Here is a 16340-nt window from a genome sequence, read left to right as displayed (position 1 = left end):
GAAAAATTATTTGAAGAAATAATAGTTGAAAACTTCCTTAATCTGGGAAAGGAACCAGGTATCCAGGCCCAGGAAGCACAGAGAGTTCCAATAAGGTAAACCCAAAGAGAAACACACCTAGACATATTATAATTAAAAGGGTAAAATGTTAAGGTTATAGAAATAATCCTAAAAGTAGCATGAGAAGAGTAGCATATTATGTATAAGGGAAACCCCATGAGGCTATCAGATTTTTTTAGCAGACAGACCAGAAGGGAGTGTAATAACATATACAATATGCTGAAGGGGAAATACTGCCAACCAAGAATTCTCTACCCAGCAAGGTTATCATTCAGAATTGAAGGAGAGATTAAGAATTTTCCAGATAAGCAAAAGCTAAAGGAATTTATCATCATTAACCAGCATTAAAAGAAATGTTAAAGGGACATCTCTAAGCTAAAAAGAAAAGGCATTAATTAATAATAAGAAAACATACATATGTAAAAATCTCACCAGAAAAGGTAAAAAAAAAAACAATAAAGGTAGTAGATCAACCACTTACAAAGTAAGCATAAAGAGTAAAAGACAAAAGGAGTAAAATTAATTTAAAATACTATAATTAGTTAAGGGATACATAAAATAAAAAGATGGAAAATGTGTCATCAGAAATACAAAATATGTGTGGGAGATTAAATATAAAGCTTTGGAATGTGTTCAAAATTAAGTTGCTATCAAGTTATGGAAGCTATTAGATACATAAGATGTTATATGTGAACCTCACAGTAATCACAAAGTAAAAACTTATAATAAATACACAAAAGAAAAAGAGAAAGGAATCTAAATACAAAAATGAAGGAAACAATCCAACCACAGGGGAAGAGCAAAAGAAAAGCAGAAAGGAGCAGAGAGGAACTATGAAAACGTCCAGAAAAGAATAAACAAGATGGTAACAAGTACATTCCTATCAAAAATTACTTTAAATGTAAACAGACTAAATGCTTCAATCAAAGGACATAGGGTGGCTGAATGGATTAAGAAAAGTAACAAGACCTTCCTATATGCTGCCTACAAGAGACTCACCTCAAACCTAAATATACTTACAGACTGAAAGTGAAAGGATAGAAAAAAGATGTACCATACACGTGGAAATGAAAAGAAAGCTGGAGTGGCAATACTTATATCAGACAAAATAGACTTTAAAACAAAGATTATAACAAAAGACAAAGAAAGACATTATATAATAATAAAGGGGTCATTCCAACAAATGTCCAAATAACATTTGTAAACATCTAGGCATCCAGCATAGGAGCACCTAAGTATATAAAGCAAATATTAACAGAAATAAAGGGAAAAATAGACAGCGATACAATAATAGTAGGGGACTTTAATACATTTTACCCTTACATGAATGGATCAATCATCCAGACAGGAAATCAATAAGGAAATATTGGCCTTAAGTGACACATCAGATCAGAAGGACTTAATAGATACACAAAACATTCAATTCCAGGACAGCAGAATAAACATTCTTTTCAAATACACATAGAACATTCTCCAGGATAGATCATGTGTTAGGCCACAAAACAAGTCTCAATAAATTTAAGAAAACTGAAAATGGTTTCAAGCATCTTTCTGATCACATGGTATGACACTAGAAATCAAACATAAAGAAAAAATAAAAAACACAAACATGTGAAGACTAAACATTTTACTAAACAACTAATGAGTCAATAAAGAAATCAAAGAGGAAATCAAAAAATAACTTGAGACAAATGAAAATGCAAAGACAATGAACCAAAACCTTTGCAATGCAGCAAAAGCAATTCTAAGAGGGAGGTTCATAGCTATACAGGTCTACCTCAAGAAATAAGAAAAATTTTAGATACACAATCTAACTTTACATTTAGAGGAAGTGGAAAAGAAGAACAAAGCCCAAAGTTAGTAGAAGGAAGGAAAAAATGGAGACCAGAGAGGAAATAAATGAAATAAAAACTAAAGAAAAAATAAAAAATAAATCAATGAAACTAAAAGCTGGTTCTTTGAAAATATAAACAAAATTGACAAAGTCTTAAACTAGACTAAGAAAAAGAGAGAGAGAGACCAAATAAAATTAGAAATGAAAGAGGAGAAATTACAACTGACACCACAGAAATACGAAAGGATTGTAGGAAAATACTATGAACAATTATATGCTACAAAATTAGAGACAACCTAGAAAAAAAAGCATAAATTCCTAGAAACATGATCTTCCAGGATTGAATAGGAAGACATAGAAAATCAGAATAGACTGATTAGTAATAATGAAATTGAATCAATAAAAATAAAAAACATGTTACAAACAAAAAAATTTCTCAACAAACAGAAGTTCAGGTCCAGATGGCTTCACAGGTGAATTCTATCAAACATTTAAAAAACAATTAATGTTTGGGGCACCTGTATGGCACAGTAGTTAAGCATCTGCCTTTGGCTCAGGTCATGATCCTAGGGTCCTGGGATCGAGCCCCACATCGAGCCCCACATTGGGCTCCCTGCTCCACGGGAAGCCTGCTTTTTCCTCTCCCACTCCCCCTGCTTGTGTTCCCTCTCTCGCTGTCTCTCTCTCTGTCAAATAAATAAATAAAATCTTTAAAAAAGTAAAAATAAAAAAAAAACAGTTAACGTTTATCCTTCTCAACTTATTCCAAAAAATTGGAGGAGGAAGGACTATTTTCAAACTCATTTTGTGAAGCCAGCATTACCCTGACCTCAAAACCAGATAAAGACAATACAAAAAAAAAAAAGAAAATCACATACCAATATCCCTGATGAACATAGATGCAAAAATCCTCAACAAAATAAATTTAACAATACATTAAAAGTAGCTTCCAAATAACCAAGTCTGATTCATTCCAGGGATGCAAGGATGCTTTAACATCTACAAATCAATCAATGTGATATGACACATTAACAAAATAAAGGATAAAAATCATATGATGACCTCAATAATGCAGAAAAAGCATTTGACAAAATTCAACATCCACTAATGATAAAAACTCTCAACAAAAAGGGTATGGAGGAAACATACATCAATATAATAAAAGCCATATATGATAAACCCACAACTAATATCATACTCAATGGTAAAAAGCTGAAAGCATTTCCTCTAAGATCAGGAACAAGACAAGAATGCCCACTCTCACTACCTTTATTCAACATAGTATTGGAAGTACTAGCCACAGCAATTAGGCAAGAAAGAAATAAAAGGCACCCAAATTGGAAAGGAAGAAGTAAAACTGTCACTATTTGCAGATGACATAATACTTTATAGAGAAAACCCTAAAAACTCCACAAAAAACTATTAGACTAACAAATTCAGTAAAGTTGCAGGAAACAAAATTAATATACAGAAATCTATTGCATTTCTGTACACCAATAGTGAAATATTAGAAAAAGAAATTAAGAAAACAATCTCATTGACAATCACATGAAAAAGTATAATATACCTAGGAATAAATTTAACCAAGGAGGTGAAAGACCTGTACTCTGAAAACTATAAGACATTTATGAAAGAAATTGAAGACACAAATAAATGAAAAGATATAAAGTGCTCATGGATTAGAAGAATCAATATTATTAAAATGCCCATACCACCCAAAGCAATCTACAGATTGAATGCAACATCTATCAAAATACCAATGGCATTTTTCACATAAATAAAACAAATAATCCTAAAATTTGTATGGAAGACAAAAGACCCTGCACAGCCAAAGCAATTTTGAGAAAGAACAAAGCTAAAGCTCCCTGATTTCAAACTATACTGCAAAGCTAGTAATTAAAAGAGTATGGTACTGGCACAAAAATGGACATGTAGATCAATGGAACAGAATGAGAGCCCAAAAATAAATTCACATTTATATGGTCAATTAATCTATGACAAGGAAAGCAAGAACATAAAGTGGAGAAAAGACAGTCTCTTCAATAAAATGGCACTGGGAAAACTCAATGGCTACATGCAGAAGAATGAAACTGGACCACTTTCTTACACTATACACAAAAATAAACTCAAAAAAGGACTTAAATTTGAGACCTGAAACCATAAAATTCCTAGAAAAAAATAGGCAGTAAGCTCTTTAACATCAGTCTGAGCATATTGTTCAAAGATATGTCTCCTCAGGCAAGGGCAACAAAAGCAAACTGTACAAAGGAAACTACATAGAACTAAAAAAATTTGTACCATGAATGAAACTATCAACAAAACAAAAAGGCAACCCACTGAATGGAAAAAGACACTTGTAAATGATATACCCGAAAAGGGGTCGATATCGAAAATATACAAAAACCCCATACAACTCAATAACAAACAAAACAAAAAACTTTAAACAAATAAACAACCTGAGTAAAAAATAGGCAGAAAACCTGAATAGACATTTTTCCAAAGAAGACATACAGATGGCCAACAGACACATGAAAAGATGCTCAATGTCACTCATCATTAGGGAAATGCACATCAAAACTACAATGAGATACCACTTCATACCTGTCAGAATGACTTATTCAAAAAGATAAGAAATAACAAGTGTTGGTGAGGATATGAAGAAAAGGGAACCCTCATGTACCATTGGTGAGAATGTAAATTGGTGTATCCACTATGAAAAACAGTATGGAAGTCCCTCAAAAAATTCAAAATAGAACTACCATATAATTCAGCAATTCCACTTCTGAATATTTATTCAAAGAAAACAAAAACACTAAGTTAAAAAGATGTATGTACCACTATGTTCATTGCAGCATTATTTACAATAGCCAAGATACAGAAACAATCTAAGTGTCCATCAATAGATGAATGGATAAAGATGTGAGGTGTGCATATGTATGAGTGTATAAAATGGAATATTAGTCAGCCATAAAAAAGAACGAAATTTTGCCATTTGTGACAACATAGATGGACCTAGAAGCTATTAGATTAAGTGAAATAAGTCAGAGAGAAAGACAAATAGTGTGTGATTTGATTTATATGTAGAATCTAAAAAATCAAACAAAACAAAACAGACACAGATTCATAGTTTCAGAGAATAAACTGGTTGTTTTGAGAAGGGAGGAGGTTAGGAGGATGGGGAAAATAGGTGAAGAGGATTAAGAGGTACAAACTTCTAGTTATAAAATAAATAAGTCACAGGAATGTAATGTACAGCATAGGGAATATAGTCAATAATATTGAAATAACTCCATATGATGACAGACAGTAACTAGACCTATTGTGGTGATCATTTTTTATAATGCATAAAAATATCAATCACTGTTATATACCTAAAACATATATAATACTGTATATCAATTATAATTCAATAAAAATAATTAAGAATTAAAAACATAAAATAATTCATAAACTAAATTAACAAAAAGAAAATTTGATTACTTCAGCTGAGTCTAAATTCTAAGCAACTAGATGGAGGTTCATGATCACTAAACAGTTTTTTTTTTTAAACTGAAATTTTCTTCACAAAAAGAGGTCACTGGTCAAAAGAGTCACTTATCTATCTCATCCTTATTCATTTGGGCAGAAAGGATCACAAAATAAAAGAGACTTCAATAGAGAGAAAGAGAGAACCATTTTAGCCACCACCCAGGGCACATGCATATACAGATTAGTAACTATTTGCTGTATAAGCCTTTTTCAGTAAATCTGCATTTTATTGGGGGTAATCATCAATGTAAGAAGGTAATTTTATTATCATCTTATTTTCATCAACACACTCCTCAAAGCATATTATCCGGGTGATGTTCTCAGTTCCCCACTTCAGCTATCACACGGATTCTCATTCTTAACTTAACAAAAGTCAGGCACAGTAAAGGGTTCATTATCAATATCCTCAGGGCTTCTGTTGACTTGGTCATAACCTAATTATGTGGCTAACATTTGTTTGGATGTGTCATAAGATTCTTAATGTCTGATCATTTTTAAATACACATGGTAACTTATTTATAATGCTGATTAAGGGATACATAGGAAATGCTGAGACTTGTGAATACATAGGAAAACCCATGCTCTATGTAATAAATCACATATAAAGAACCTCAAGGAAGATGATTAGATGTTTAAACTGTTAAATGCTTAAGACATAGCTCCCCAAACATATCAGTACACAACCCTGAAGTGAACCCTTCCCCATTAGGAACCGGCACCCTAGATAGTAGTTTTAGTAGATCCCTACACAATACCTAATATCATTTTTCATAATGTATCCTACATTAGAATATAAGCAGAAATCACAGAAACAGCAAGATAAAAGATTACGTGACAAGGTAAATTGCAAACAACATAACTTTGAAATAACTTTCCTGAGATTATTTGAAAACATAATCAATATGAGCATATTTGACTCTGCTTTAAAATGAGAAGTAAAATGAGAAACAATTTACCAGATTAAACACTCTGAAATATTCATACTTTGTTAGAATAAAAATACACACACAAAAAGCCACTCACCACCACAAATGATACTGTCTACGTAGCACTTGATGCTTTGCCAAGCATGTTTCCGTACCTCATCATATCTGAACTAGATGGTATCCATGTGAAGTGTTTTCATAGTGCCATAAGAAGGATAACTTTGTAGAGAAGTGCACTTTTAGCTAACAGGCTTTGGGGCATGTTCTGTCAAGCAGAGAAATTTCCAAGTCAGCACCAGCTCTTCTTCTATTCAGCAAGACCTGTTACTAAATGCTGTTAGTTCTAGCCCCATAGTACTTGGTGAATTTGTCCCCCCCTTTTCCATTTCCTCCTTTAGAAAATGAAAGAACAATGAAGCAGGGAGTTTATCAGTCTGCTACCAGCATATTCTCATACCCAGAATAGTGCCTGACAGGTAGAAGTGCTCAACAAATACTTTCAAATAAATGAATGAATTCCCATAGCCCCACATTATCCTATTTCCTCAAAACTCCCCCACCCTCGATCTCTATGGAACCTCCTAATTGGTATTATGAACAAGATTTTCTATTCTCACATGTACCTTATACATGGCTGCTTAACTGATTACACACCAATGGTTTTACTCCTTAGATTAAAGCATTCATATTTCTTTTTATTATTACAAACTCCTCATCCTGGCATTTAAAGTCTTCCATCTTTCAAGATCCCAGCCTTCAGTTTCAACATAAGATCCCTTGTATCATTCCTGTCACGCCTAGGACCATCTTGCCTATTCATCTCTGTTCATGTAGGTCCCTTGGCCCACAATGGCTGTAGCCACCATATTTACCTATTGAAATACCACCAGTCCTTCAGTATTATGTGAAATGCTACTTCATTCAAGATGTACTAATCAGATGCCATCACTTTGTCTCATGCAAATCTCTTATTCTGTCTTGTAATAGTTACATACAGAGCCATGTCTTTTCTTCAGTATTCTAAGCTCCAGAAGGTCAACAACTATGTCTTACGTAGCTTTGACTCTAAAGTACCTACCACATGTAGTAAATGGTCAATACAAATTAGCTAAATTGAAGTGATTCTAAAAGGTAGGTTATAGGATCAAGAAATATCCACCTCCTTGAACATACGGTGAAGAAAGCAGAGGATGGATACAGAGCTCCAAAATTTGGGGTTTGAGCTCTGCCTTTTACAAGATGATTAACTCGGGCAAGATTTTAATTTTTCCCTTTAGCCTGCCTGAAGCTCAGTTTCCTTATCTATAAAATGATGATACTTGTATTATCTACTGTACAGGGTTATCATTCAGACTGAAATAGAAAAAATGGAAGTGATAATGCTTTGTAAACTTTAAAGTGTTATAAAGATTCAGTTTTCTTTCTTTCTTTCTTTCTTTCTTTTTTTCAAATCACACACCATGGACCTTGTTGGCTGAATAAGAAACGAAAGCTATTTGGTAACTGTGAGTCTTTTCCTGCCATACCTGGTGGAGAGTGAGGAAGAGGTAGGACTAAGAAGAAGGGAGAAGGAGAGCATTCTTCTTCTGCCAGCAGTCTGATCACCCAGCCTGAGGAAAATTAGCTTTTGAACATCTTCTAACATTAATAAACAGCCAAGTCACTAAATTGCTATGGGACAGCATTTAGGAAAAAAAATTCCCTGTGATAAATGATTTTGAGATTTATAGTTTATCATACATTTAGTGTAGTAAGCTGACAAAGCAGCTTTAAAAACATCACCAAGGTTTTGTTTTCCTCCTCTGCTTCCTCCTGTGTATTTTCTCTTTGCTAAATTCATTAAAAAAAAAAAATGAGGAAATACTTCCTTGGAAAAGACTGTAATTCTACTGTGTGATCATATCCTTGTCTATGGATATCCCTCGTCTGAAACTCAACACAAACGGCTGTGTGTGAAGAAAGAAGAGGAGGAAACAGCACCAGGAACTGGCCTGCATGGTTGGAGTAGTCCTGCCCCCGGGGAAGGCTGTCCCCCAGGCCACTTCCTGCTTCAGACAGCCCTGATCTGAGAGACGAGCTAGATGCAGGTTATGTTATCTGAGAACCCTGGACAAATGTGGTTCATTGTGATGTAATCTGATTTTAGAAGGGCTTACGCAATTCGCATTCCTTGTCAGAGGCTTTCCCACATTTCTGGATAGCTGATTCCATTTTAATAATTTTTTTTTAAGCACAGGGAAGGAGTAAACATCAGCCCATTATCTGAGAAAATATAACAGCTACCTCTTTGGAGTGAGGGCTGGGCTATGAATCAGTGTTGTTCTGTTTCTTCATTTCATTTATGTGCAGGTTTACTAGACACTCTGGACTGGTTTGAAACCTCCCAATGACGTCAATGGGGCAGAGAAATTGGAGCAGCGGAGACAGCTGCAATGCACCAAGTCTACTGAGGTTTTATTCTTTTCTCCCAGGGTGACATCTGAGACAGATATTATCAATCAAGCCCTCCTGGCTCAGCATCAAATCAAAGGCACTTTATCATTCAAAGCAGTAAAAGCTGCAATTAGATGATCTGCTCAGCTTTTTCCCTAGGAATATCTTGTTCATTACAATTAATAATGCAATTAAAACTTAGAGAAAAGAATGCTTACTAAAATATTTAAATATCGACATTTTTCCTTCACTGTTTAATTGTCAAATTATTAAAGATCACTCTTTACATATATTTTGTATAAAAAATTCAAAACAATCAAATTACTGCCTCTTTTGAAATACTAATAAAAAGGAAATGGTAACTTTAACCAGTTTCCAAGAAATGTCCAAATATCCAGGAAAAAATATATATATATAGCAAAGCTTTATTATCATTTAGAAAACAACAAACAACAAACAACAACAAAAGGCAGGGAACTAGTGCTCCGTGAATTAACATTTCTTCTTAACAACACTCAAAGCCAAAGAGGAAAGCAGAGCCTACTGCTTTTTTGTTTGTTAAGCACAACGTATTATTTACTGACTCTTCAAGCATCCTTCTTAGGAATAGTCTTACTTGCCTGAGTATATAGTAGCATATTAAAATCTGAAAAAAAATATAGCACTTAATCTAATTATACAGTTTTAAAGAAAGGTCTCTGCTCTGTCTCTTCTCTTCTCTCTCTTTCTCTATCTTTCTTTTTTTTAAGGGGGAGACTTTAAACTTCTAAAAATTCCCACAACTAATCATAACAAATCTAACTAATAAACATCCTTAAAATGGGTTTTTGTTTTCAAAGTTACCAAGAAGACCCAAGCATAGACTACTCTCACCAGAGTAAAGAATATGAAGAATACTTTCTTGCCTCTCCCTGCCTTCTACAGTGTTTGTTGGCAAACAATGCTGGTGATAAAATAAATATAAAGCGGAGGAGAGAGAAATCTGGGGGTAAAAATAAAGGAGAAAATACCAACATCAATCTCAAGGCTATGTGGCCAAACTGAATAGGATCCAAAACCATTTAGTCTAGAAAATCAAACTGGCCAAGAACAAGAAATAAAGAAAACAATACTCTTCAACAATTGTCTATTATCCACAAAGCATCATCATCCACTCTATGTTATTACATCAGGTAATATTATATATGATGTATATTGTTGTAACTTAATAACAGATTCCAAAAATAGGAAGAGCTATGATGCAGGAGACTTACTTTTTCAATGAGGAATAAATGAAAGAACTAAAAGTTTAGGTTAGCTAGAGTAACAAACGTTTTGCCAATCAGCCATGTTTACCCAAGGTAGGGTATTGAACATGCTCTTTATTATTTGGATTTAAACAGTAAGATTCTTTTTTCTACCCCCTTTCATTCATTTAGCTGTGAAACAGACAATAAATCATAGCTAAAGCTACCAAATATCTTGTACATTATTTACAAAGCTGAAATTCCTAACTGATCCAACCCTAAAGTTTTTCCAGCCACTGGACTCATCTTTCCTTTATCCATTCCCTTTGGTCCATATAATGGTAATAATGTGTTGTATCCCAGCTCCCAGAGAAATCAGGTATATATCTTTGCATTACTCTGAATCTGCAAAATGATAATGAAATGAAAAGACACATGAACAACCACCTTGTAGATGCTCTAAATGTGATAGATATTATTTTAGATGTTTGCTTAAAAATGTGTATCATTGTGCTTTGGTGCCAAGTACTATGCTACGCAGTGGGAACACACACACAAGTAAATCATATGAAATCCACAGAGTAAACCAAGCCAGCAACTTGAGAATCATTCTTCCCTCCCACATCTAATCATCACTACCAGTACCCATAAAAGCAAAGTAAGGCTCCCTTTCACAGCTGTGTGAAATCTGTCTTATCAGCCAGTGGTCAGTGGTCTGCCAAACCTTGCCATACGGGTCATAAACAAGCAAGTAACAGCTCAGGTAGGTAACCAGCCCAGACCTTTTACCTTTCTTGAATTAGTTTCCTCTTCATCTGGCCAGAGATGACCTAGTTTATGTCATCTTCGTCTCTTTCCTAGATTACTCCAACAGACTCCTAACCAGTTCCCTTGCTTTGAGCTTTACCGATAATATCGCACTTTTATTTTTTTCCAAAGATTTTCTTTATTTTAGAGAAAGAGAGTGCATGAGCGAGGGGAGGAGTAGTGGGAGAGAGAGTGGAGAAGCAGACTCCCCGCTGAACAGGGAGCCCTACAAGGGGCTTGATCTCAGGACTTGAGATCATGACCTGAGCCAAAACCAACAGTCAGATGCTTAACCAACTGAGCCACCCAGGCACCCAAGATCATACTTTTAAATGATAAATCTGGCCATGCCATTCCCTACTTAAAAGCCTTCATGACTTCTCAAAGCTTTTATGAAAAAAATCTCTTCCTCAGCATGTCACAACAGATCCTGTATGATAGGTGGCTTGACTACCTCTCTAACCCTATCTTCTTGATGGGTCCAGAAGTACCCACTCACGTTGCTCAGTTTCCCAAGCTCACTGTACTGTTCCACATTTTCATATATTTTCTGCCCTTTAGCTCCACCTGCACTTCATAATTCCCACTAACACATGCTTTTATTATGATAGACACATAATTGCAGCACATTTATCACACACAGATCTGCTTCCTCCCTACTTGAGTGTGAGCTCCTGAAGAGTAATGACTACCTACAGTTCACTTCTGTTTCCCTCAGCCAGGCCCAGAATGGCATTGTGTTTTTGAGAAATGACAAAGGAATCAATGAACATTGGTATCTATTATTTCAGTTGATCTACCTTACAAAAGAGATTTTAGAATCCTTTCTGTGGGACAGAGATGGATCTTCAGACGGTCTCTTGGGCAGTCAGACCCCATTTCCTCTCCCCCACCTCCAGACTTGTTTCAGTTGGGAATCAGCCCTGAATCCTCGAGCAATGAGAGAGGATACTAGAAGTTCCAGAATCAGGGTTAGAGAGAGGCATTTAAAATCCACACATTGTGAGGGTTCCCAGTTCTTCTAAGGGGTGCATAGCTGACCATTTCAATCCAAAAATTGTAGTGAAGCTAGAGATAAGAGCCTACATCAACCCATGCAGGAAGTCGATTAATCATTTATTGACAACTACACTTGTCCAAATGACCTGAGCATCCTGGATTGTTTACTCATTCATTCAACAAATATTGATTGACAACTGTGTCATCCTAGACATTGCAAATTTAATGGTGAGCAAACAGGTTAGCTTGTACTTAGCTTTTTTTTTTTTCTCTTCCATACATTTTTGGTATGTGAGCAGCCCATGAAGAACGGCCCCTTTTGTCAAAAGGTAGAATCTCATTTTCCATGCCATACTACTGGGTCTTCTCCATGTAATTCCTGTCTCTGTGTGCAGTCTCTATCATCATTTGTATTCTGTGTTCCAACCCGCCTCGTGCAGTCCCACTATCCATTGCAAGACAGAAGGGGAAAGAATCACTGCTCTCTAAGCATGTACAGGCACCTAGATAATCTAGCATTGGCCACCCACAATGTGATGGTGCTTTGATGTTAACAAAGAAATATCTGAGTGAGTTGCCCTGGTAAGGTTGGCAAACACTAATGAATCAGTGGCTCTGAATTAATCAAAGCAGCGAAACGTGAAGGTGGATTTTTTTTCTGACAGATGATTGACCTGCAGAGACCAGATATTAAGCATATATGCTTCATTATCCAAATTTAATTTTAAGGTCCTTGGGGGTCTTTGCCTTTTTATATCAGTTTCAGCACACACTATAACTTATATAGTGCCTTCTTGCCCACTGTAAGGGTGCCATAAAAATTTGTGGATTGTTGTTTTCATAAGCAACCAAAATATTTTTTTTGTCAAGAGGACCAAATATTTCTAAGTAAACTAGAAAATAAATATGATTTTTTTGTTTATAAGGCCACAAAAAATTAAATGTAGTCATTAAATAAAATTTAAATATTTTTATAATAATAAGAACAAACATTTAGAACCCTGTCATTAGCAGTCAAAAAATCAGTACTTACACAATTGGCTTTATCATGTGGTATGAAGAGCAAGACTTTTAGAATCATGCAGACCCAAGTTTGTATTCAGAATCTGTTCAATATTTGTTCACAAAAATGAGTAAAATGATTACACTTAAACCCAGTTTATAATCCATTTTACAGGGATTATAATACTTAACTAATAGGTTGTCATGAAGAATAAATGATTGTGTATAAAGTGCCTTAAACTGGCATAGAGTAGGTATTTAATATTTTTAAATGATATATTTTCATCTATTTTGAGGTTTTTATGGAGGGAAGAGGAAAATTTTACATGGTAATTTCAGAATATGTCACCAATCATGAGCTCTTTCAAGTAATATGTAAGGGAATAAAAGGTACATCTATAATCTCTTCCTTTTACTGTCTTTTTTTTCTTTAAGCCATGGTAGGCACTCTGATGAGACTTTACAGTATTTTTAAGTGTGAACTATAATTCCGATTCTAGGACTTGTCCTTTGTATCTTAGAAAGTGATTTTTGACTATGTGACTGAAATTTTTGTGTTTCACAGCAACATATTTACCCAAGCCTGTGATAAATCTTCCAAATCTTTGTTTCCTGAACCATCATGGCACTCTACCTTTAAGAATGCCCACAGGGTATTCTTGTTGCTTACTTGAAATCAACACTGAGGGTCTATACTAAATATCTTTAAATGGGGTTTCCTAAAACGTCACAGCCAAAATATTTACTATCTGGTTTCAACATGCAATGGACACAAACCTAACTTTGACTTATTCCTGCCTGCATCTTATGACACTTATGCCAATTCTTGATGGCAAAAGATCTTTCAAGGTTTTGAAACTTTGCTGCTGTCAGAATAAAAGCTACATAGTGATCCTTAGTTTTAAAATAAAATTCTCCTTTAGGTCAGGTATTCTCAAGGAGGTAAGAGGACCAAAGACCAAAGCTTGTCCAATATCATTTCTCCAAAATCACTTTCATTTGTGGAGACACTTAAGTGCCAAGCCACACAACACAAGCACGCAGGCAAGCGCGCGCGCGCGCGCTCACACACACACACACACACACACACACACACTGCATTCTTTTAACAAGTATTTATTGGGCTTACTATGTGCCAGACACTCTTCTAAGCCTTTAGAGTACAGTCATTAATGAAACAGACAAAATTTCCTGCCCTCATGTGGTTCACATTCCAGCTTGGGGCAGGGAATGATGTGGGAGGAGTGGGTTCAGAAAATAAACAATACACAGAAGCCACAGTATAGAATTTATCTTTCTCTGGACCAGCCATGGCCACTTCTGTCTCCATTCCTTTGCATTTACTTTCGTCTCTATCTGGAATGCCTCCTTACTATCTTGATAGACCAAGGCAAGGATCACCTTCCTCTGTGAAGCCTGTGTTAGCTCTTCTTGGGGAGTTAAGGAGATTCTCTATTTCTCAAATTGTCTTCCAATTGACATATGTCTGTCTCTCTCACCAGAGGACAAGTTCCTCCTAGGCAGGAACATAGCAAGGACAATACTTAGTAAGTATTGTATCACCAGGGCCATCCAATACAGAGCATACTAGAGTAGTACCCTCAATGAATATTCAACTAAAAATGAATACAGTTTTTGCCTTTCTTGGTCTGACTTATCTCACTTAGCCTCTACATCCATCCATGTAGTCTCAAATGGCACAATCTCAGCGTTTTTATGTCTGTATTAATATTCTATTGTATATATATGCCACATCTTCTTTATCCATTCATCCACTGAAAGACACTTAAGTTGCTTTTAGATCTTGGTTATTGTAAATAATGCTGCAATAAGCATGGGAGTGCATGTATCTTTTCATATTACTGTTTTTGTTTTCTTTGGGTAAATATCCAATAGTGGAATTATTGGATCCTATGGCATTTTTACTTTTAATTTTTTAAGGAACTTCTATACTGTTTTTCACAGTGGCTGCACCAATTTATACTCCCACCAACAGTGCATGAGGCTTCCTTTTTCTCCATATTCCCACCAACATTTGCAATTTCTTGTCCTTTTGATTTTAGTCATTCTAACAGGTGTAAGGTGATACCTCATTGTGTTTTTTTTTTTTTTAAATTAATTTATTTATTTTAGAGGGAGAGGTGGAGGAGGGGCAAAGGGAGAGGGAGAAAGAATCTCCAGCAGATTCCCTGCTAAGTGCGAAGCCTGACACAGGGCTCAGCCTCATGACTCTGAGATCACGACCTGAGCCAAAATCAAGAGTTGGATGCTTAACTGACTGAGCCACTCAGGCGCCCCTCTCGTTGTGGTTTTGATTTGCATTTCCTTGCTGATGAGCATCTTTTCAATTGTCTGTTGGCCATCTGTATGTCTTCTTTGAAAAAATGTCTACTGGGGTGTCAACTATACTCAAAAAAAAAAAAAAAACCACAGTTTTTTTTAAATAAAATAATAAAAAATAAATAAAATGCAGTTTTATTTTATTGCAAAGAAAAAATGATTAATTGTGAGGTTAGCTATAATTAGTATGTTTCTTTGCATACCATCCACACTCAAGTTTGGATAATACATAAATTCAAGAAAAATTTTGCTAGACATAGAACTATTTTATGTGAAATACAATAGCATTGTTTTACTAAGAGCTGATTCAGTAGGCCTGGTAACTCAAAAGCTAACTTTTAATTAGTTGATGTAAATAGTCTTGATAGAAATATTAATTTTATGACTTGATTATCTTTTAAAATGCTTAATTTCATCTGTGCTAGAATCATCTAGATAATTTGAGGAGTATAGTTATTTTTCTTCAATCTTCCAATTAACAGAAGAAAATTAAATTACTGTGTTGCTGTAAGAAGGAAGTCTTAGACATCAGACTAACTTACTGTAATTGGCACAAGAGAGCTTACTACAGGGAGCTGCGATTTAAGGGAGGTAATATTCCAAGAATGGAAGTTCCTGCAGCTTTTAGACAGTGCCCACACCCCACAGCAGGATGACACCTGTGGTTCTGTGTGTGGGACCCTGTCAGGTCATTATCCATCAGATTAGCTGTCTGCTTCTCTGTCCGTGACCTCCAATCATCAAATTTTTCTTTGGTCTCTCTTCAGACTGGAAAACCTTGCCTTTGTTTCATTCAACTACGCAGTGAAAGAAGCTGCCTTTTTACAGAGAGGAAATTCTTAGGAGCAAGCTAACATCCCTTCTTGTAATCAACTTGCAGGGTAATTTTAGGTCTTCTACTGATCTGATGGTCTGTACCATCTTTGTTCAACAAGCTTATATTACTACATACTATGTAGCTTCTAATATTGAATAAGAGTATGTGTTCCTGGGGCGCCTGGGTGGCTCAGTCGTTAAGCGTCTGCCTTCGGCTCAGGTCCTGGTCCCAGGGTCCTGGGATCGAGCCCCGCGTCGGGCTCCCTGCTCCGCGGGAAGCCTGCTTCTCCCTCTCCCACTCCCCCTGCTTGTGTTCCCTCTCTTGCTGTATCTCTCTCTGTCAAATAAATAAAATCTTTAAAAAAAAAA

General features: G+C 35.5%; 1 protein-coding gene and 1 long non-coding RNA gene across 4 annotated transcripts in view; one reads left to right on the top strand and one right to left on the bottom strand.

The window, feature by feature from the left end:
* The window catches only part of LOC145721286 (uncharacterized), a 92517-nt gene extending 76202 nt beyond the window's left edge, over nt 1-16315 (top strand). The window contains exons 4-5 of the long non-coding RNA XR_014144903.1: nt 7832-7895; nt 15923-16315. This is a non-coding gene — a long non-coding RNA (uncharacterized LOC145721286). The remainder of the gene's footprint in view (nt 1-7831; nt 7896-15922) is intronic.
* Nucleotides 1-16340, bottom strand: part of PDE4B (phosphodiesterase 4B) — a 428537-nt gene that overhangs the window by 166456 nt on the left and 245741 nt on the right. The window lies entirely within an intron of this gene.

Source organism: Leptonychotes weddellii, chromosome 4, assembly GCF_054177405.1.
Source record: "Leptonychotes weddellii isolate Sample4059 chromosome 4, ASM5417740v2, whole genome shotgun sequence".
NCBI lineage: Eukaryota > Metazoa > Chordata > Mammalia > Carnivora > Phocidae > Leptonychotes > Leptonychotes weddellii.
This window is presented reverse-complemented; position numbering and strand designations above follow the sequence as displayed.